The sequence below is a fragment of the Pongo pygmaeus genome, chromosome 9 (assembly GCF_028885625.2).
Source record: "Pongo pygmaeus isolate AG05252 chromosome 9, NHGRI_mPonPyg2-v2.0_pri, whole genome shotgun sequence".
Taxonomy (NCBI): domain Eukaryota; kingdom Metazoa; phylum Chordata; class Mammalia; order Primates; family Hominidae; genus Pongo; species Pongo pygmaeus.
In genome coordinates, this window is record NC_072382.2 from 78,363,094 (window position 1) to 78,387,049 (window position 23,956).

The following is a 23,956-nucleotide window of genomic DNA, read 5'->3' on the forward strand; positions in this document are numbered from 1 at the left end:
GAGGGACTGAAGTTCTCTTAGGCTGGCTCTGTACCTCTAATCCTCCCCACCCCCATCCACACCTACGCAACTTCCTCACTCCTACCACCTTGCAGACAGTCACTAGAGTTACTTCCAGAAACCAATACTTACAGGTCTTATAATCCTCTGCCTACCATCTTGGGAAATTCCTAATCTGCAACCCCAGTTGAGTTATTCCCAATAATTCAGGCAAAAATTCAAATTTAACCTTCAAACCACCAAACCTCCCATTGGATGACCTGCAATGGTAAAGTTGAAGCCCTTACAAATCGGAGAGCTGGAAGGAACCATAAAGGGGCCACTTTGTTCAACCTCCCAGGAAACAATGGAATCTATTGTACTGTCTCCTAGTTGGTTGACCTTCCAGCCAATCTCTGCCTGAACATGTCCTGATTTCCCACATTGCCAAATGCTGCCTCAATGGAAAAGTTTATCTCAAAGCGTCAAAAACCATAGCATGAAAATGGGACTGTCCTCCCTCCTCTAAAAGGTAATTAGGACTAAATCAATCAATCAGTCCTACAGTTTTCATTTACTTCAGTCATCCATGATCACTCAAACTCTCATCTCCAAACTTTTCTGTGAACCCTCTAACCTGACCAAATTCCCTCCCCCTATCATGACTCTGGAACCCTTCCACTATTCCTGCTGGAACTTCTCATTTGCCACTGGCTACACTCTTGCTCCTTTACCTTAAAAGAAATCTGGCTATGCCCTGAAGAAGAGGCTTCTCTACAAGCCCTCTCAATGGGAAGCTGTTTTCCTTCTTACACCCTACCTATCAGTGTAGTCCTTAATTTTCGGTGCCATTTCCGAACCATGTATTTATCTTCCTCTTGTAAAAACCTATATTTTCCTTTGAGTAGCTTCCACTGGCTGCTATCGCACATCTTTGCAGACTACTATTCACTTTCTGGTCACTCCCACTGAAAGGCTTTCGTTCCTGGTTCAATCTTCTTCTGAACCCCTCTAGTCATCATTCTAGGTGACTTCAACAGCCACAATGATGATCATGTCAACACCCTGGCCACTCCATTTTCTGACCTCCAGTCCAAGTTAGCCAATACTCTCATGATTACACCCAGGACCTTATCACCAAAATGTGCAACAATTCCAGTATCTAGAATGAATCATACACACTCCAGAGACAACCTTGCTCAAGAATTTCCACCACAATTCCTAGACTTCAATTTGAGCTCCAATAAACTACCCAGCAGTCCCCTGCCTTTTTTTCTCTCTTTATCTAATCATGATCCATCAAAACTACTCAAACATCAAAAACCATCAACCCCTTGCCCTTCCCTCCTTTTCCAAAATTTAACTGGCAAAATCCTAGCTTTAGGATAGTTGAATTCAACTTTCTCCCAACTGTTATTATACTGAAGCAGCCAAATGTCCTAGAGAACATTACAAAACCCAGTTAACTGCTTTCACTTGAAAGTTATGATTACCTTCTGCTTTGGTTTGAATGTGTGCCCCAAAGTTCAAGTATTGGAAACTTAATCCTCACTGCAAGTGTTGAGAGGTGAGATCTTTAAAAGGTGATTGGGTCATGAGGGCTCTGGCCTCATGAATGAATTAATGTCATTATCATAGGGGTAAATTAGTTATCAAGAGAGTAGGTTCCTGATCAAAAGGATGAGTTCACCCCCGCTTCCCTTGTTACTCTTGCTCTCTTGCCCTTCCACCTTCTACCACGGAATAACACGGCAAGAAGGCCCTCACCAGATGCAGGTACCTTGGACTTCCCAGCTCTAGAACTTTAAGAAATATGTTTCTTTTCTTTAGAAATTACCTAGTCTGTGGTATTCTATCATAGCAACACAAAATAGGCTAAGACACTTTCCTACATATGATTACCCTACCTCAATGGGAATTCAATTGGATTTTCCACTAGCCCTTCCCTTTAGCTAATGAGCTTACTTTTTCTCTTTTTTTTTCTGAGATGGAGTCTCACCCTGTCGCCCAGGCTAGAGTGCAGTGGCGCAATCTCGGCTCACTGCAACCTCCGCCTCAGGGGTTCAAGTGATTCTCCTGCCTCAGTCTCCGAGTAGCTGGGACTACAGACACATGCCACCACACCAGGCTAATTTTTTATTTTTAGTAGAGACAGGGTTTCACCATGTTGACCAGGCTGGTCTCGAACTCCCGACCTCAGGTGATCCACCCATCTCGGCCTCCCAAAGTGCTGGGATTACAGACGTGAGCCACTGCACCCGGCCAATGAGCTTACTTTCAATGAGAAAACAGAAATCTTGGAAGAACTACATCTTCCTACCCTCAAATCTATGTGCCTCCCTGTATCTGCATCCATGTTCTCCTTCTTCCTTCCAGTTACAATGAAGGAGGTGTTCTTCCTCTCATCCAAAGCCAATTCTCTCTTATCCCTGTATTCCTTCACTCCTTCTCACCTGGAATAATCTGCTCTTTCAGCTGTCAGCCTTTCCTTCTCTGTTAGATATATTCAGTCATTCAACAAACACTTATTGAGCATCTACAAAGTACCAATACTAATCTAGTTGAATAAGAGAAAGGCCTTGTGCTCATAGAGTTTATGGTCTAGTAAGAGATGCAGACAGAGAAATACACAAATATACAATATCAAGTCCACGTGTATGTGTGAATATGAGGGGGAGGGGCATGCATGGGGCATGGTACATAAGAGAAGATAATCAAGACAGGCTTCTCTGAGAAACAGTTACTTAAGACCTCAATTAAATGAGACAGCAAATCACAGTAATATCTGGAAAAGCATTTTAAGCAAAGGAGTAATAAGTACAAATGTCTTAGATGAGAATACACTGGGCATGTAGAACAGCAAAAAGATTGGCAAGACTAAAGAGTAAACAAAGAGAAATGTGGTAAGGGACTGAGATCAGAGATGTAACCAGAGGTCAGACAGTGTGGAACTTTATAGGCCACAATAAATTTGGCTTTTGCAGCAAGTGTGGAAAGACACTGAAGGGTTTTGAGCACTGATCTGATTTATGTTTTTAAATAGACCACTCTAGCAGCAGAGGAGAACAGGCTGCCGGGGAACAATGCAGCAGTGGCGAGACCATTAAGGAGTTATTGCAATAATCCAGGTGAGAACTAATGATGGCTTAGATGATTGGCAATAGGGGGAGAGAAGTAATTCAAAGGCAGATACATTTTGAAAGTAGAGTCAAATGATTTAAAGATTAGATACAGCATGTGATAAAAAAAAGAAAAATTAAGATGGTATCTAAATTTCTGGACTGATCTGAGAAATACTGGATGAACATAAACAAGTTTTGGTGTCTCCTATTCAAAGACAGACAGACACACAGACACAGACATACACACACACAAACACACACACACCCTTCCCTTGACACCCACATCCTCCTCCAAATACCACTTATTTCTCTGCTCCCCTTCAGAGCAAAACTTCTCAGAACAACTGTCTACTTAAACTATCTCCACTTCCTCCCCTTCTGTTTGCCAACTAACAATCTACCATTTCATCAAAAGCAGTCTTGTCAAGATTATCAATTATCCCCATCTTGCCAAATCAAATGCTTATTTTTCTGTCCTCACGTTACTCAGTATCTTGGCAGCATTAAACGCAATTGACCTCTCTTCCCTTTCAAATACTCTACTTTCTTGTCTTCTAGGGAAGTACACTCACTTGGCTTTCCTTACATCTTTCTGTCTACTCCTACCTCGTTTGCAGAATCCTCCTTCTCCAGCTATCATCCACACATCCAAGGCTTGGGACCTTCCTTGCTCAGAACCTTCCTTACTGATACACTACACTTTTCCCAAGAATATTTCCTCCATTCTCATGGCTTTACATATTATTAATACGTTGATGATGCCCAAGTTTTGATCTCTAGACTAAACAGCTCTCTTCAGCCTAAAAACCATCTCTTAGTCAACTCCACCTGCGTTTCTCATCAGTACCTCAAATCTAACAAGACCAAATGGAACTCTTGGTTTTCACAGCATCATCATGAGTTGTAATTATATTTGTTTATTTATTATATATCTCCCTCAATAAATGATAAGCTTTGTAAAGGAGCAATGATATGCTTTTGTAAGTCTGCTGTGCTTACCAAAGTATACTCAGCAACTAAATAGGACTTGGCAAGAGTAAGCACTCAAAGCCAGGTGCAGTGGCTCATGCCTGTAATCCCAGCACTTTGGGGAGGCTGAGGTGGGTGGATCACTAGAGCTCAGGAGTTTGAGATCTGGGTCTGCCTGGGCAATGTGGTGAAACCCTTTCTCTACAAAAAAAATACAAAAGCTAGTCAGGTGTGGTGGCATGCACCGGTAGTCCCAGCTATTCAAGAGGCTGAGGTGGGAGGATTGCTTGAGCCAAAAGGTCAAGACTGCAGTGAGTGAGCTGAGATTGCTCCACTACACTCCCAGCTAGGCAACAGAGAGAGATACGATCTCAAAGGAAAAAAAAGTAGACACCCAGTATTAACACCAAGATTTACTAGACCCTGTCCCTGCCCTCAAAAATCTCACAGACTAATGGGAAAGGCAGATACATTAACCACAATAACAATACAATATGGTAACTGCCACTATTAGTTGGTGAGAGGAAAGACATAGGTGCTGCATGAATCCAGAAGAGGGGCCCTTAATAGCCTAGGAGTCAGGCGACTTGTAGAATAAGTATAGCTATTAAGTGCCCACTATATAATTATTATTATTTCTTTTTTTATATGATTATTTTTAAGCTTTATAATAACCCTTCAAAGTAGGTATGAATATCTTCCATTTTTATATATGAAGCTTAAAAAGATTAAAAATCAGGTAACAGTAAGTGGTAGAACTAGGATTTGAACTGAAGTCAATCTACTTTTAAGTCCCCCTTCCCCTTTTTGTGTTACATCATAAGAAGTCACTAAAAGTATCTTTTATAATTGCCACCTACTATCTGTTTGACCTTAAATAAAGCACATACTTCATGGTTTTTGTTTCGCCATGGAACTAAATTACCAGTCCTAAAGTCCTACCTACCCCACTCCTTTTCCTTTACTCATGGAGGATTGAGGCTCAATCCTCTCCTATTAGTCTGTGAGTTTTTCGAGGGCAGAGAAAGGGTCTTGGAAATCTTGGTGTCTATACTGAGTGCCTATTCTTGCCTGTCAGTGGCAACCCTAGGCTTTCAGGCTATAGCATCTGAGCATTTTTTCACAGCTTGAAAATGCATTCGGGAACAACCACAATAATATCTATATAGCACTTTACAAAGCATTTTCACACATTCATTATTTCATCTGATCCTCACCAACCCTATGAGGTGTTAAATCTCTATTCTATAGAGGCCAGTGGAAGTAAAAATGCCTAGCCTAGCTGCATCTGGTCTCTGGACTCTACAGCCCGCCAGAAATTGAATTTAAGAAAATGCAACAGGGAGGAAAGGAAGGAAGAGATCAAATGACTCATAGAGGGAGCTCAGCATATAGTCACCCAAGTGGCCTCGAGCCAGAAGTTAACAGGGACGAAGTCTGTTTCCCTTCCAAGGTAATGAGTGTTTGGCTATGGCACAGTGACCTGCCACATGGGATTGTTCTTTTTTTCATGTCAGCAGTACCTAGAGTCTAGCACCAAAAGTAGGCAGAAAAGAGGATATAGGAAAACTCTTTGTACACTGTATGTTTACACAAACTCAGGAGATAACAGGGTTTAAGAGAATAGATATCACCTTCAGAGAAGACTTAAGTTTAGGTCCTAGCTCTGCCACTGTCTTGCTAAATCAAAAGTGCCTTCTTCTGCATTATCACAGCCCCTTGTGCTTCCTTCTACAATACTTACCACATGAGCTTCCACATTCCTTGATCTGCATTTGAGGGCAGCAACTGAGGCCAGTTTCAATTTTTGTATCCCCACCAACCTAGTACCATAATTAGCATAGAGTAGATGGTTCAGAGATATTTGATAATGGATGGAAGCAACATTCAAAGCTCTGTGTGTGTGTGTGTGTGTATGTATGTATACATACACACACACACACACATACACACGATCGTACGTACCATTGCACTCTAGCCTGGCAACAGAGCAAGACCCTGTCTCAAGAAAAGAAAAGAAAAAGAAAAAGGCAATAATAGATGCTGGCAAGGATGGGGAGAAAGAGGAACCCTCATATGCTGTTGGCAAAAATGTAAATTAGTAGAGCCACTATGGAGAAATACACACACACACACACACACACACACACACACACATTCCACATTCTGACAGTGAGTGCCAATAAAACAGTAATCTTGTCGTTCTCATCTCTGCTTTCCCTCTAACTCTCCCGCTTTAAGGACAGTGCTCACAAAAATTTTGTTGATTAACAAAGTGAAGAGACAACCCACAAAATGGGAGAAAATATTTGTAAGTTATCCATCTGACAAAGGATTAATAACAAGAATATATAAGGCGCTCAGGCCGGGCGCAGTGGCTCACGCCTGTAATCCCAGCACGTTGGGAGGCCAAGGCGGGCGGATCACGAGGTCAGGAGATCGAGACCATCCTGGCTAAAACGGTGAAACCCTGTCTCTACTAAAAATACAAAAAATTAGCCGGGCGTAGTGGCTGGCGCCTGTAGTCCCGGCTACTTGGGAGGCTGAGGCAAGAGAATGGTGTGAACCCAGGAGGCGGAGCTTGCAGTGGGCCGAGATCCCGCCACTGCACTCCTAGCTGGGCAACAGAGCAAGACTCCGTCTCTCAAAAAAAAAAAGAATATATAAGGCGCTCAAACAACTTAATAGCAAAAAAACAAGTAATCCAATTTAAAAACTGGCAAAGATCTGAACGGACATTTTTCGTAACAAGACATACAAATAACCAACAGGTACATGAAAAAAATGCTCAACATCACTAACATCAGAGAAATGCAAATCAAAACCATAATGTGATATCATCTCACTCCAGTTAAAATGGCTTGTATCAAAAAGACAGGCAAAGGCTGGGCACGATGGCTCATGTCTGTAATCTCAACACTTTGGGAGGCCAAGGCAGGCAGATCATTTGAGCCCAGGAGTTCACAACAACCCTGGGCAACATAGGGAGACCACACCTCTGAAAAAAAAAAAATTTTTTTTTTTTATTAGCCAGGCATGCTGACATGTGCCTGCAGTCTCAACTACTTCAGAGGCTGAGGTAGGAGACTGCTTGAGCCTGGGAGGTTGAAGCTGCAGTAGGCCATGATCGTACCATTGCACTCCAGCCTGGGCAATAGAGCAAGACCCTGTCTCAAGAAAAGAAAAAGAAAAAGACAGGCAATAATAGATGCTGGCAAGGATGGGGAGAAAGAGGAACCCTCATATGCTGTTGGTGAAAATGTAAATTAGTAGAGCCACTATGGAGAATAGCATGGAGGTTCCTCAGAAACTAAAAATAGAATTATCATATGATTCAGCAATTCCACTATTGAGTATATATCTAAAAGAAAGCAAATCAATATATGAAAGATATCACACTCCCATGAATACTGTAGCACTATTCATAACAGCCAAACTGAAACTGTGTATATATATATATATACACACACACACACACACACACACACACACAACGGAATATTATTCAGCCATAAAAAAGAATGAAATCCTGTCATTTACCCCAACATGGTAAATGTTTATGTGGGAGGTAAAAAGATGAATCTCATGATGATACAGAGTAGACTGGTGGTTACCAAAGGCCAGAAAACGGAGTAGGGAGGATGAAGGGGGAAAAAAGGATATAAATGTACTTATTGAAACTGAACTGTATACTTAAACACAACGGAATATTATTCAGCCATAAAAAAGAATAAAATCCTGTCATTTGTAGCAACATGGACGACACTGGAGACCATTTTTTCAGGCAAAAAAAAAGCCAGGTACAGGAAGACAAATATCACATGTTCTCACTCATATGTGGGAGGTAAAAAAAGTAGATCTCATGATGATACAGAGTAGACTGGTGGTTACCAAAGGCCAGGAAAGGGAGTGAGGAGGATGAAGGGGGAAAAAAAGATATAAATGTACTTACTGAAACTGAACTGTACACTTAAACATGATAAACATGGTAAATTCTTTAAAATTTTTTAACTAAAAAAAAATTTGCTGAGTAGAAATCAGTTCAAAAAGCCAGTCATCAAAGGGGAAGATAATTAACCTCTATAGTCCCCTTTCCCAGACTATAATCTTTCTCTTTCTACACACACCCCCTACCCCAAATAACCCCTATCTTGTCCAGGCCACCCTCTTCTTCAAAAGAGCACTGTCTTCTCCAGGCCTCCTCCTCCTCCTGTCCCTCCAACCCATCCTTGCTATCCTCCCTCTTCTTCCCTGGGCTACCTCCTTTCCTCTAGATCAGCACTATCTCACAGCTGCCATAGTTTCTGGTCCTCCCAGTCACTCATCTCACTAAAGGGAACTTGAGCCTCTGCCCAGCACTACTTGACATTCTTGCTCTCCTCCCACTCAGGCCCCCCACTTCCCATCTTGCTTATTCCCTACTGCCTACCTGCTGCCTCACCACCACCAGAAAAGATGGGAAACAAATGCAGGAAGAGGGAGTGCTTGTTGGCTGGCCCAAGGCAAGGCACAGAGGTGGTAAAGAGAGAGAATGATCCTAGGGAAGAGAGAATTTGGAGGTAAAAGATAGAAGCAAGTGACTTAGGTAGAAAACAATGTTTGGACCTCATAAACACAGGAAAAGGTTTCTATAAACCAGTAACCTACTAATAATAAGAAAGCTTAACCAAAAACTTTAGAAAAGAGAAGAAAGCCTCATCAAGAGGGGGAGGATCCGAGAGAGGGAAGGAAAGACTGGCTACACGGGGAGAAATACAAAAGGCGAAGCATGGGGGAGGAGGAAGGGTGAAGGGGACGGCGGGAGAAAAGGTAAGCAGGGGGCAGGAAAAACGATCAGGAGGAGGAAATAGAAAGAAAAGTGAGGAGAGGAAGATGTAGAGTCATGAAAAAACTAGGGGGAGGAAAGAGGTCCAAAATAATCAAAGTAGGTTATTATCGGGCCTGACATGAGCTTCTGAGTGCCAGGTAATAAAGAAGGAAAGAATTATAGTGATTAAGATATTACCACAGCCAGGTCTGTCATTAACTTAGCAGAATAAGGAAGGGGCTCCAGAGAAGAGAGTCTAGTTTAACGCAACTTCATACCTAAGGACAGAAAAACTGGCCACTTTAGAACCATTAACATACCTTGACCTTCTACTTCCCAACCCTACCTCCCTACACCTAACACACCTATGCACCACACTAAAATAAGCATCAGCATTCTCAGTCTCTGCTTTGCCCCTGAAGAACCAGCAAGATGCCATTCAAAAGGCTGGCTGGAAGACAGGATACCAAGGTCTACTTCCCAAGTTCTCCTCTCTTCTACAGTGTTGAGGGGGACATCTCTGCAGCCCATTTTAGCACTTTAAACCAGCTCACCTTTCCAAAAGATGGTTTCACGGTCTGGAAAAGCCAGAGTAACAAACAATGTCAAGTCCTTCACTGTACAGACATGGCAACTCAAGCCACAGAGGATGTCTGAATAGGACCAGTCCCCCCAGGTCTCCTCCCTCCCAGTTCACTCAACCTCTTAACAGAGAAAATCCCCCACAGTCCCAGCAGGCCAGCGACTAAGCCAAGGCAGAGGAAAGCACCACCTTGGCCACCAAGCAGAAGAGGGCTTGCAAAAGAGCAGAGCTTCTGAGGCTGAGCAGTTCCCCAAAGGCGCAGCTTCCCCTTCACACCCTTCCCTGGGCAGAGCTCTGATTCCAGTGCAGGCCTAGCCCTGGTTGGGCTCATCTAAAGGTTCCACCCTCGGCCCCTTCTCTCATTTAGGGTCCCTTAAGTTAAGAGGAAAGTAAGACACCCCTCAAAATCTACTGGACCCCGTGTCACCACTCTCCGAAAGCCGGCGGAGATCACCCAGAACCCGGCCCAGCTAGGGGAGCCCCAGACACGGCCGGCATTACCTGGTGGGGAAGGCTGGCCCCGGCATCTCTGGCGATTGTTTCCGTCGCAGAGCCGCACCTCTCCCTGCCCAGCCGGGTACCCACAAGGCCCCTGCTCCACCGGCTCCGCTCGATTCAGCTGGGCTGGGCTCCTGGCAGCTCAGCCGCCAGCTCCCGAGGTGCAGCACGCTCGCGCCCTCGCAGGGCGGCAGCGAAGGCGCCGCGTCGGGGTTGGCGAAACAGAAGGGGCGGGGGAAGAAAGGAGAGAAGGAGGCGGGAGGAAGCCGCGCGCTTCTCCTTTTCAGCAAAGCAGAGCTGAGGGCGGGGAGACAGCTATCTTCCCACCCTCTCAGCTATTCTCCCCACCCAGTCTCCAGCAGGAGGTAATTTCTCTCCAGGGCCAGGTTTTCCAGGGCTTGTCAGAGTCCTGTGTGAGCTCCAGAGTCAAGAAAGACAACCAGAGCTCCTCTGTGCCTTAGTTTCTACAGATGAGTATAGAGGAGTCTCTTCTAGGATTCCTCAGGTCAGACCTACGATTCAGATTAGGCCTCAGAGAAAGAGATACACCTCCCCCGTCCCCAAACGTGCCAGGTTCTAATTCTAATGCTCCAGGAAGAATGCTAGGTGGGCCCCTATAGCTGCTTCTAAGCAAAGAAAGCTCAGCAGCTGCTACATTATTATTATTTTGAGACAAGAGTCTTGCTGTGTGCCCAGGCTGGAGTGCAGTGGTTGGATCTTGGCTCACTGCAGCCTTGACCTTCCCGGGCTCAGGTGATCCTCCCACCTCAGCCTCCCAAGTAGCTGGGACTACAGGTACCTGCCACCACACCCAGTTATTTTTGTATTTTTTGTACAGATGGGGTCTGCCATGTTGCCCAGGCTGGTCTCAAATCCTGTTCTCAAGCAATTCTCCTCCCTCGGCCTCCCAAACTGTGGATTACAGGTGTGAGCCACCACACCTGGCCACTGCTACCATTTATTAAGAACTATTGTGTACTAGGTACTTTATAAATGTTATGACTCTCTCAAAACAACCTTATGAAGTAGGCACTATACCAATTCACATACGTCAAAACGGAGGTCCAGGGAAAATGTCCAGGGCTCATACATAAGTATTTTTTAACCAACTATTGTGTATCAGGCATTGTGACGGAACCTGAGCTGAACAACACATTATAGAACATTTACCAACATGGCCCAGACTAGTAGTGCCTCTAGTAGTGCCTCCCACATCACTGAAACAATAAAACACACCTTCACACATTTGCAAATGCTCCCTAGGAAGTAGTATTACCTCACTCTTCCCCCTCCCAAACCCTGCTCTTAAGAGACATGACAGAAGTCAGATTATGCGGGGTCTCTTTCAGGTCATAATTAGGAGTTAGGCTTTTGTTCCAAGTTTTAGCAGTGGGAAGGCTTTGAAAGGTTTGAAAGCAGAATGACAAACTCTAACTTACATTTTTTAAAAGATCACTGGCTGTTCAGTGGAGAAAGGGGGCAGGAATGGAAATAAGTTAATAAATTCTCTCAGAGGTTCAGGCAACAGAAAATAGTCATGATTTAGACTAACATATTGTAAGATAATGTAAAAAGAAGCAAGCCTATTTTCTAAAGACACAGCTTGGAAGAAGCAGCAGCAGAACTTGGTGGAAAACAGAATACGATGGGTGAAAGAAGTCAGTGACTTCCCCAAGACCACACATCTGGTAAATGCTCTGGAGTTCAAGGCAGCCTGGCCAACATGGTGAAACCCTGTCTCTACTAAAAATACAAAAAATTAGCTGGGTGGTGGCAGGCACCTGTAATCCCAGCTACTCGGGAAGCTGAGGCAGGAGAATCCCTTGAACCCGGGAGGCGGAAGTTGCAATGAGCCGAGATCGCACCACTGGACTCCAGCCTGGGCAACAAGAGCGAAACTCCATCTCAAAAACAGAAAAAGGAAAAAAAAAAAAAAAAAGAAAGAAAGAATTGGTCAATAATAGAGACCCGGAGAGTTGCTGTAGTCTGAGGATTCAGCTTCAAAGTCATTTTAAGATTTTTTTTAACCCCACACCATGTCCGTCATCCCAGTTTACACAGGGTGAATGAGAGCCAGAAGTAGTCCTCTGCCTTAGACACAGCTTTTCAAACTAATAATCAATAATCATAGCAACTTATCTTACTCGACTTCCCACTCCATGCAGCATCCTCTTATAGATGGTCTTCCAGGCTTTTCTGAAATATATGCAGGAATGAGGAGCTCACTTTCCACTAGCACTATGAGGCAGTGTTTCCTCACATTCAGCCAGGTGGCTCTCTGTAAATTTCTAATTCTGCTCCAGGAGCAACAGCCTCCAGGGCAAGTCACATTAAAAGCTTGCAACTATGTATGTATGTAGGCTAATTTATTATGCCCCTCTACTTTTTCTCTTCTCCAAGATAAATACTCCCAGTTCTTTTAGTCGTTTGTTCATTCAACAACTATTTAAGCATCTTATGCAAGTCACTGGGGATAGACACATCAGTGAACAGAACCACATCTTCAAGGAGGTGATGATTTTATGGTTTAGTATGGTGGCTTTTAATTCTCCCTGTCCACCAGAATAACTTGGAAAGCTTTAAATATGTGTAAATATACTAGAGTCCCAGCAGAGACTCTGACTCGGTTGTTCTGGGATGTGGCCTAGGCAATATATTTTTATAGATATAACTATATTGATATCTATTGGAAGACTGACTTGCTATAAAGCTACAGTGATAATGACAATGTGGTATTAATAAAAAAATAAGATAAATAGATCAGTGGAATTGAAGTAAATAGCCCAAAATAGACCCACACAAATGTGGTTAACTGACTATAAAAGAGAAAAGGAAATTCAATGAAGAAAGGACAGTCTTTTCAATAAATTGTGCTAGAACTGGACATCCACATCCAAAAAAATGAACCTAGACACAGGCTTTATGCTTTTCACAAAAATTAACTCAAAATGGATCACAGACCATTGCATTTGCAAAATGCAAAACTATAAAATGTCTAAAATATAATGTAGGGGAAAATCTAGATGACCTTGGGTTTGGCAATGACTTTTTAGATACAGCCCCAAAAGCCAGATCCATGAAAGAAAAAACTGACATGTTAGACTTGATTAAAATTTAAAATTTCTGCAAAATACAGTGTTAAGAGAACAAAGAAACAAACCACAGACTGGGAGAAAACACATCTAATAAAAGGCTTGTATCAAAATATACACAGAACTCTTAAAACTCAGTAAGAAGTGACCCAATTAAAAAAAAAAAAAAAACTGTGCAAAAGATCTGAACAGACACTTCACCAAGGAAGATATACACATAACAAATAAGCGTATGAAAAGATGCTCAGCATCTTTTATCATTAGAGAACTGCAAATTAAAACAATGAGACATCACTACACATCTATTAGAATAACTACAATCCAAAACACTGACAACACCAAATGGTGACAGGGATATGCAGCAACGGGAACTCTCTCGTTCATTGCTGGTGAGAATGCAAAATGGTACAACCACTTTGGAAGACAGTTTAGGAATTTCTTACAAAGCTAAATAGTTATGTGTCACTTAATGACAGGCATACATTCTGAGAAAGGTGTCATTAGGTGATTTCATTGTTATGCGAACATCACCGAGTGTACACATACAAACCTAGATGGTACAGTCTACTACACACCTAGCCTATATGGTATAGCCTACTGCTCCGAGACTACAAACTTGTATAGCATGTTACTGTACTGAATACTAGGCAACTGTAACACAATAGTATTTGTGTATCTAAACATACATAAACATAGAATAAGTACAGTAAAAATACGCCATAAAAGATTAAAAAGAAAAACAGTACATCTGTAAAGGGCATTTACCATGAATGGAACTTGCAGGACTGGAAGTTTCTCTGGGTGAGTCAGTGAGTGAGAGGTAAGTGAATGGAAAGGCCTAGGATATTATTGTACACTACTGTAGACTTTATAAACAGTATATGTTTAGGGTTAACTAAACTTACATGTTTTTTCTTCCTTCAATAATAAATTAACCTTAACTTCCTGTGAGTTTTTACTTTATAAATTTTTAATTTTTTAAAAACATTTTGACTCTATTGCAGTAACACTTGGCTTAAGACACAAGCACATTGTACAGCTACACAATATTTTCTTTATAGCTTTATTCTATATGCTTTTTTGTATTCTTTGTATTATTATTATTATTATTATTATTATTATTATTATTTGAGACAGAGTCTCACTCCGTCACCCAGGCAGGAGTGCAGTGGCATGATCTCAGCTCACTGCAACCTCCACTTTCTGGGTTCAAGCAATTCTTGTGCCTCAGCCTCCCGAGTAGTTGGAATTACAGGCGTGTGCCACCATGCCCAGCTAATTTTTATATTTTCAGTAGAGATGGAGTTTCACCATGTTGTCCAGGCTGGTCTCCAACTCCTGAGCTCAAGCTATTCACTTGTCTCGGCCTCCCAAAGTGCTAGCATTACAGGTGTGAGCCACCACACCTGTCTATTCTTATTTTTTTACCTTTTAAACTTTTTGTTAAAAACTAACACATAAACACACACTTTAGTCTAGGCCTACACAGGGTCAGGACTGTCAATATTAGTGTCTTCCACCTCTACATCTTGTCCCACTGTCAATATTAGTATCTTCCACCTCTACATCCTGTCCCACTGGAAGGTCTTTAGGGGCAATAACATGCATGGAGCTGACATCTCTATGGTAACAATGACTTCTTCTGGAAGACCTCCCAAAGGACCTGCCTGAGGCTGTTTTACAGTTAACTTTTTTTTATAAGTAGGAGTACACTCTAAAATAACAACAAAAAGCATAATAAATATATAAACAAGTAACAGAGTCATTTATCATCATTATCAAGCATTATATAATACATATAATTGGTCAGGTGCGGTGGCTCATGCCTGTAATCCCAGCACTTTGGGAGGCCAAGGTGGGCAGATCACGAGGTCAGGAGATCGAGACCATCCTGGCTAACATGGTGAAACCCCGTCTCTACTAAAAATACAGAAAATTAGCTGGGTGTGGTGGCAGGCGCCTATAGTCCCAGCTACTCGGGAGGCTGAGGAAGGAGAATGGTGTGAACCCAGGAGGCGGAGCTTGCAGTGAGCGGAGATTGCGCCACTGCACTCCAGCCTGGGCAAGAGAGGAAGACTCTGTCTCAAAAAAAATATATATATATATATAAAATTATGTGTTCTATACTTTTATATGACTGGCAGCACAGCAGGTTTGTTTACACCAGCATCTCCACAAACATGAGTAATGTGTTGCATTAATATGTGATGATGGCTATATCATATATGTGGCCCATCACTGGCTGAATCATCATTATGTGATTATAGTATTCCTAGGCATTTACTCAAATGAGTTGAAAACTATGTTCACACAAAAACCTGCTCATGAATGTTTATTGCAGTTTTATTCAGAATTGCTAAAAACTGGAAGTGACTGAGATATCCTTCAAGACTGAATGAATAAACTGTGGTATGTCATACAATGGAGTATTATTCAGTAAAAAAAGAAATGAACTATCAACGCACAAAAAGACATGGAAGAACCTGAAATGTAGATTTCTAAGTAAAAGAAGCCAGTCTGAAAAGGCTGATTCCAACTACATGATATTTGGAAAAAGGCTAAACTACAGAAATAGTAAAAAGATAAGTGGCTGCCAGGTATTTGAAAGGTTGGTGTTAGTGGTTAAGGAATGAATAGGTGAAGCACAGGGCATTTTTAGGGTGTAAAACTATACTGTATGATACTATAATGGTGGATACACACACTATGCATTTGTCAAAACCTACAGAACTATACAACCCAAAGAGTAAACCCTAATGTAAACTATGTACTTTAGTCAATAATAATGTATCAATATTGATTCATCAGTTGTACATTAATGAGATGGTGATAATAGAGGAAATGGGGAGAGGGGGATTCTGTATTTTCTTTTTTCTTTTTTTTTTTTTTTTTGAGACAGAGTTTCACTCCTGTTGCCCAGGCTGGAGTACAATGGCGTGATCCTGGCTCACTGCAACCTCCACCTCCCCGGTTCAAGCAATCCTCGTGCCTCAGCCTCCCGAGTAGCTGGGATTACAGGTGCACGCCACCACACCTGGCTAATTTTTTGTATTTTTAGTAGAGATGGGGTTTCACCATGTTGGCCAGGCTGGTCTTGAACTCCTGACCTCAGGGGATCTACCTGCCTCGGCCTCCCAAAGTGCTGGGATTACAGGCGTGAGCCACTGCGCCCAGCCGGATTCTGCATTTTCTACACAATTTTTCTATAAACCTAAAACTGCTCTAAAAAATAAAATACATTAAAATAAAAAAGTATCAAGCAAAAAAAGAGAAAGAAACAAAGACATAAAAGATAAAGTTCATCTTCCTTTTTATTAGATTCATTAGACATAAAATTACTCTGACAAATTGCTATAAAGATTTCTAAGTACTTTCAATTTCTATGCTTATCTCATTGTGGGCTGGGAACAGTTCAGACTACACTTTCAGTAATGATGATCTAGAGCACCCTCCACTAAATAGAGTCCTGTTTGCAATGATCCTCTTACTGCCTGGTACCCTGAGGGAAACATGATACTCTAAGTGCAGTCTGTTCCTTGCAAAACATAGTGGAACTATCACCTCCTTTAACTGTACTTAATACTTCCAATAATTCAGTCTGAAGTTGCATTAGATTTTTATCCACTGCAATGCCTTTGGCTGACATTGAGCTTCAGCAGCCAAAACCACCATTTTCATAAGAATAGCATCATGCTAAGTCTCCTCCAGTCTGCCCATATGTTGCCATTTCTTTTGAGACTTAAAATGCAGAACTTCATTGTCTTCCTCTTAAATTTCATCTTGTTGGCTTCAGCCCATCATTCCAAGCTTACTCATCTAAATATTTGCTTTCTCTTTCAGTTTTTATCACCTACAAAGCTAATAAGTATGCCTCTCTTCAAACATTTTTCAAACATCTGTCATGTGCTCTTGCCTGTTCCAGGTTTTGAGGATTAAAGATGACCTAGAAATGGCCTACGTCTCCAGGAAATCACCATAATAGGGGAAGTTGGCAAATACAAAACTAAAAAGTGCTGCACTAGAAAAATGACTGAACCAAATAATAGGACCAGGTAGACGAAACAACAAAACATCTATGTACAGTATTAGGCAGAACCACTAATATCTTCAGCAGGAAGGATCAAATTCAAACATCTTCTATTTTAGATTTCAGTTCTGAAAAACCAAACGCTGGTTTGGTTACCAAAGTTAACTGGCTGGCTAATACACTGTCTCTCTCTTTCAATGGTGGGTGCTGCTATAGGAAACTTGGCTAAGTTTAGTTCCCGCTGATGAAACACAATTGAGGCATACTGGTGAGATGCCAGCAGTTTTATTTATTACTAACAGAATCAAATGAGGTAAAAGCAACTTTAGAGATGACTCTGTACATTCAAAGAAATTAAATCCTGGAGATCTCAAATGACGTGCTGAAGTTACACAAGTTAGCAGTTAACATGTTTTAAGTGCAATAACTCCTTTCATTTAAATAGTCCTCTGGTTTTCAAAGTAAATAATTAACAAATTATTCTTATAAGCCATGGACCTTGGCCAGCAATGTTTTGTCTCTGTAGTCATCTTAAGCCTAACCAGGCCTTTTTAAGTCACTTATCTCTCCTCTGTAGGCATATGAGTTTGCAACTCCTGCTAACTCTATTATAAAAGCAAATAATCAATAATCATTCAAAAATTTGGTTTTGTTTGGAGACTACAGCTTTCAATCTAATAGCTTATAACTGATGACTAGTGTGATTCAAGTGCCTAAAGGATTTGAAAATCATTATTTTTATTGGGTTCTTTTGCAACCACAAATAACTTTTAAAACAATATGTGTACTAAGTGAAAATTATAAATCTCCTGACACAACCAGTTAAATGTACAAGGAAATCAGTCAACAATGATGATGTTGGATTTAAAACAACATCTGAGATGAAATTTTTTCTTGTAGTAATTAGATGGTGAGGCCAATTGCCTGTTAAGGTCACTTTCTGTGGAGTATACTTTCAGTAATGATGATCTAGAGCTTCTTAGATCTAGATATGAGGTGGAGTATAAAATAAATAATAATAGTAGCTTATAAAAACACTGTAAGTAAAGAAACAAGCAAAAGAAAGATGGAAATGAAAAAAAGGTATTAATATATCTATTTAGTGGCAGTCAGTCATAAGTCAAAGCAACCAGTCATAAGTCGAAGTATACTTGAATTTCAAACAAGGCAAAGAAGTGCAGAGAAAGGAGACATTAATTATACCTGCAGAACTAGGAAAAGGTTCATGGAAGAGGCAGTATTTGGGTTGGTATTGAAGAAGGAGTAAAATTTTCATAGAGCTATTGAGATTTCCCTTGAGTGAATCACAAAAACAAAGGCCCAAAGGAGAAAAAAGTATGAAAGGTTTAGGAAATAGTAAATAACTTGGTCCTTCTTGGAAATAGTAAATAATCTCATCATTCATTCACCACTTATTGCACATATTCTACATGCCAGACACAATGTTCGTCACTATGGATGCAAAGACGACATGACCTAGTTCTTACCCTCAAAAAGAAAAGCATTTTTAAAGACAATAGGAGACAAAGCTGTGCCACTGATTGTCAGACTTAACAGGTCAAAAATCTGTTCCTCCTTCAGGTGTTTCCTCCCCTCACCCCTCAATAAATGGCAATTCTACTCTTTCAGTTACTAAGCCAAAAATCTGATTGATTTTTTACTCTACTTTTTGTCTATCAGCCCCCACAGGCATCCATCAGCAAATTCTATCAACTATACCTTCAAAACAGATCTACGGTCCAACTACTTCTCATCACCTGTACTGTTATCACCTTGGTCCAAACCATCAGCAACTTTTGTGTACAACAGTGGATCTCAATAGTGGGGTGAAGAGGAGCTGGGGAGGGGAGGACAGATTTGCTCTGCTCCCCAGGGGATATTTGGCAATGTCTAGGGAAATTTTGGATTAAAACAACTGGGTAAGTGCTACTGGCATTTAGTAAGTGGGAGCCAGGGATACTATTAAACATCCTAGAATGCATAGTATATCCCCTCATAACAAAGAATTATCCTGCCCAACATGTCAATAGCGCCATTGTTGGGAAACTCTGACCTAGAATATTACAACATCCTTTTTAACTGATTCATTCTTGCCTCCCAGGGTGATCTATTTAAAATATGTCTCAGATCACATCACTCTCCTCTGCTTAAAATCTTCCAGTGGCTTCCCCAATCTCAATGTAAAAGCCAAAGTCCTTACAAAGACATACAAGGCCTTATATGATCTTACCTTCCTCTACCTCCTCCCCTCATCTCACCCTGCTACTTCACTGACCTTATCTCCGACTTTTCCCCACTTCACTCACTCTGCTCCAGGCACCAAGGCTTTCTCCAACAGGCTATATACACTCTCTCCTCCAAGCCTTTGTACCCTATGGTGACTATGCCTGAAAACACATTTCCCCTCAGATATCCATATGGCTTATTCCCTGTCTTCCTTCAAGTCTCTGCTGAAATGTCACTTTATCAGATAATTCTTCCTTAACCATTCTTTATAAAATGATTTTAAAATCCCCCTCTACTCTTATCAGCACCCTTTATTCCACCCTATCCTGCTTTATTTGTATCCTGGCACTTATCATCAACTGACATTTATTTGCCTATTGGCTGGCTCCCTCCAATGGAACATATGCTCCACAAAGGCAAAGACTTTGTCTTTATCTCCAGACCTCAGAACTATTCCTTGCAAACAGTGGGTGATAGATAAGTAACGGCTGAATGAAGGAATGAATGAATAAATGGAGCTAGAAAGACCAGTCAGAAAAAAACTACAGAGAATCCTGAAGGATAGGAAAGGAATGTGGATGCAGTCTTAGAGTGGCCTAAAGTAATTGTCCAAGAGTTCTCCTCTCATCATGTCATACAAATCACCTTTTGCCCTCCCAACCAAAAAGAGAGACAGGGGAAGGGAGGAAGAAATGGAGAATTCTATAAGAACATTATAATAATCAGAGGTATCTAATAATGAAATGGACAATCTCTGAGGTATTAACATTGCCAATCAACCCCTCAGCAGGGAAGATACAGCAACAAGTTACTGCATAATCCCGTAAGTTTTCCTCCCTTTGCTTATCCTTTAGGACCCAGCTTAAATGTCACCACTTCTATGAAGGCTTCCTATAATCCCTCAAACAGATTTAATGACTCCTAAATATGGCCCTTAGAGAAGTCCCAAACACTTATCCAATTTACTGAAAGTATTTGATAGTATTTATTTTTACCTCTAGACTGAAAAGGTAGTATATATCTCCTCATTTGCTACTATATCTCCAGCCCAAAATGAGGTAGCTCCAATAAAACACAGGCACCAGCACACATTTTTATAAAATCATACAGAGTACAAATACATTTTTTAAAACCATATTAAAAAGTCACTAAAGGCAGGGCGCAGTGGCTCACGCCTGTAATCCCAGCACTCTGGGGAGGCTGAAGCGGGTGGATCACCTGGGGTTAGGCGTTTGAGACCAGCCCGGCTAACAGGGTGAAACCCCATCGCTACTAAAAACACAAAACTTAACCGGGCATGGTGGCGGGCACCTGTAATCTTGGGAGGCTGAGGCAGGGAGAATCACTTGAACCCGGGAGGCGGAGGTTGCAGTAAGCCGAGATTGCGCCATTGGACTCCAGCCTGGGCGACAGAGCGAGACTCCGTCTCAAAAAAAAAAAAAAAAAAGTCACTAAAATCAAATGACTTTCAAATCCCTAATCAATATCCATTCATCCCTTCATCCTTGCCAATTTTGCCAACCCTAATTTTATCCAGGAAAGTAATGAGACAATTAAACACTCATTTTTCCAGCCTCCTTTAAAGTTGGGCATGTCCATGTGACAAAGTTCTAGTCAGTAAGTTTCTAAGGATTCTGGGGAAATGGTTGCTTTAATTATAAAATAGAACACAGGCAGAGTGCTAATTCTGCCTTTCCGCCCCTTTCTTCCTTTCTCAAACATTCTTTCTGGAGCTGCAGTAGCCTCGTAACCTTGAGGTCATAAGTACAAGAATGGAAAGCACGCACTCGGTAGCTGGCAGAGTGGCAGAGTGGAAAAGGCTGGCAGAGTAGAAAAACAGAAAGAGCCTGGGTTCTAAATGGCATTGTATCCCACCCTATACAAGCAACCAATCCCCTCCCTCCGGAAAATTAATTCCTATATTTTAAATCACTGTTTTCTACTACTTACAGCTGAAAATATTTCTAATTGATACAAACAAGAAGCATACTAGAGAATCAAGAAAAAGATGCTTCTTACTAGTCTAAAACATTGATTCCTTATTAGCCACTGGTCTCTAACCATAAATAAATTCCTCTTATTAGCATAAGAATGAAAAAGATCTGAGCAAATTAAGACAATACTAGATAGATATGAAAGGAAGACTGAGAATATTCTTCACAATTTGATATATTCCCAATAAGGCAGGCGATCACTCTTTCCAAGTTCTTTAAAAAAAAAAAAAAAAACCGGAATAAGAATATAACCTGTCTACTTCAAAAATGGCTTTCAAGTTGCTTTCAAATACACACACACACACACACACACACACACACACACACACACACACCCCTTAGGACAACAGTAATCATCAGTGGAACACAGGTAATAAAGCAGGAGACAATTACAACATAGTACCAACACTCATGCTTTGCAATTCATGACCAAATTTTGCTCTGAGCATCCTGGAAGCCAAAACCAAAATTTAAGAAAAATGGGTGAAACTCAAACTAATACTCATTGTCTCATGAAGGAAACATTTCAGTGTTGTTAAGGGACAACCATTATTACTTAAAGTAGGGGTTGGAAAATTCTGCAAAAGGCCAAATGGTAAATATTTTAGGCTTTGCAGGCCCTATCATCTCTGTCTCAACAACTCAACTCTGCCTTTGTAGCACAAAAGCAGCCACTGACAATATGTAAATGAACGTGTGTAGCTATGTTTCAACAAAACTTTATTTACAAAAACAGGCAATGGGGCCAGATTTGCCCCACAGGCTGTAGTCTGATGACCTCTGACTCAAAGGATTCTTAGATGTAAGCACCAGACTCTGAGTCTGGTGAAAATCAATTTAAAATCTGAGTCTAGTGAAAATCAATGTACTGAAAGAATATTGGGTGGCTCACAAAATTTGGTGAAGTTTGGAAAAATAGGCTTAAGGCTAAACTTCCAGAATAAAGCACAAAGTTACACTGCAGAACTAGTCCAATGAGGAAACCACTGCAGCTACTTCTCATCATTACATGCTAGAATGAGTACCACTGTCACTTCTGGATCAAGAATTCAACCTCTGTGCAGCAATCACAAACAACAATGCCACTTCAGTGCCAGGAACCCAACCTTGCAGGGGATGGTACTGCTTCTGCCATCAGAAAAAGAAAGTTAGTTTCCCGTTACCTTCTCTCTCATGTCTTTAAGTGCTAAATCCAAGTGTGGTCTGGGCATATCGGATTGGTGAAACCTAGGTCACTGCCTATGCCCCAGAAGCAAGGAAGCTTGGGAAGCAAGTATCTAAATTATTTCCTTTAGGGAATGGCATCTTTGCCTCAATGAGACTCATAAAATGGGGAACACAAAATACTGTACAGTAAAAACAAATGTTCCACTCTAAAATCTTATAACTACCACTAACTAAAAATGTTCTATCTCTTCAAAAAGGGGACAATATACAAAGTCTTATCAGTTACTACACTCCAGCATTAAATTCTGAGGAATGTTTCTCTTATTTGTAGGTGCTTTAAGTACCAGGTACTATTTAAATCCTGGTGCCTTTCTTCAAGCTATTACCACTGCATAGAACACACTTATCTCCCATTATTCCCTTCTGTTTCCTCCAAAACTTTTAATCTTCAGGTGTCCTCTCCTCTAACTTGCCATCTCTGATGCAGTCCTCACCCAATGGCTTGAGGAGGTCCTCCACCTTTAAGATCTTAGAGTATCTCATAAAAATGCTTATCACTTACCACAGATGTCTTATATCTCCAGTCAGACTATATGTCCCCTTGTTTACGAAATGCTTCATTCATCTCTGTTCCCTCAGTACTTCATACAAAGCCTAGCACATAGAAAGCTCTCAATAATTACATCTACTGAACCCAAATATAAAAAATAAAAACATTACATATATTTTGGCTCAGCCGCCCAATTTCTGTTTGTCTTGTCCTGATTCATTTTATTCCCCAGGATACATACTTGTTTGCAAGGCTGTTTTAAATATCTAAAATGCTGCAGGAGCACAAGTGGCTTTTTTTTAAGTGATAATAAATAAGTCTTTTATAAACTCAAAAGTAGCTGAGGTCCACTGTGTCATCAAAGTAGAAGACAATTTTAATAGGCATACACACCCCATTTTAAGGACTCCTGGATTCCAAAAACTTCAGATACAGGCTTTTGCTTTTTTTTTTTTTTAATAAAATCCCAATCTACTAAAATCTTTCTTCTCACTTTAATTAAGTTTGGACTCCAACTATGGTGTTCTACTCGGTCAGCCAAGGTTTCTAGAAAAGAGGCACCTTCTGTAAGAACTGACAGTTGTAAAAAGCTGCATTTATGTGGCAACTAACAAAGCACATTCATATTCATTATCCAATTAATTCTTACATACCCTCCTTTGAGATTTCTCCTCAGAAGCAATGCCCAGCCCCACGGCTATCTCTGTGGCATCCTCCTGGACCACTCCCACCACAGCCACCATTATCTTCTGCCACATACACATTTGTTATAACTCTTTTCACTTAAACTAATTATCTGTATCTCTTATCCTTAGTGAAGTATAAACAGCTTGAGGGAAGGGACAGGCCTAGCACCGTGTAAGGCATAGTAAATGCTCCATAATTATTTGCCAAAGTGAGTTAAGAAGAATAATTCATATTTCTGTTTAAATAAAGTAGAAA

General features: G+C 41.1%; 1 protein-coding gene across 8 annotated transcripts in view; it reads right to left on the bottom strand.

Moving 5' to 3' along the window:
* The window catches only part of PAK1 (p21 (RAC1) activated kinase 1), a 155,707-nt gene that overhangs the window by 83,470 nt on the left and 48,281 nt on the right, over positions 1-23,956 (bottom strand). Inside the window, exon 1 of one of the 8 annotated variants that reach the window (XM_054437832.2) lies at positions 20,615-20,724. The exons of 5 other annotated variants lie outside the window; for them this stretch is intronic. The gene's annotated coding sequence lies outside the window, so the exon portion shown is untranslated. Of the gene's footprint in view, positions 1-9,961; positions 10,253-20,614; positions 20,725-23,956 lie in introns of those variants that run through there. 2 more of the 8 variants (XM_054437825.2, XM_054437833.2) reach the window with 2 other exon arrangements.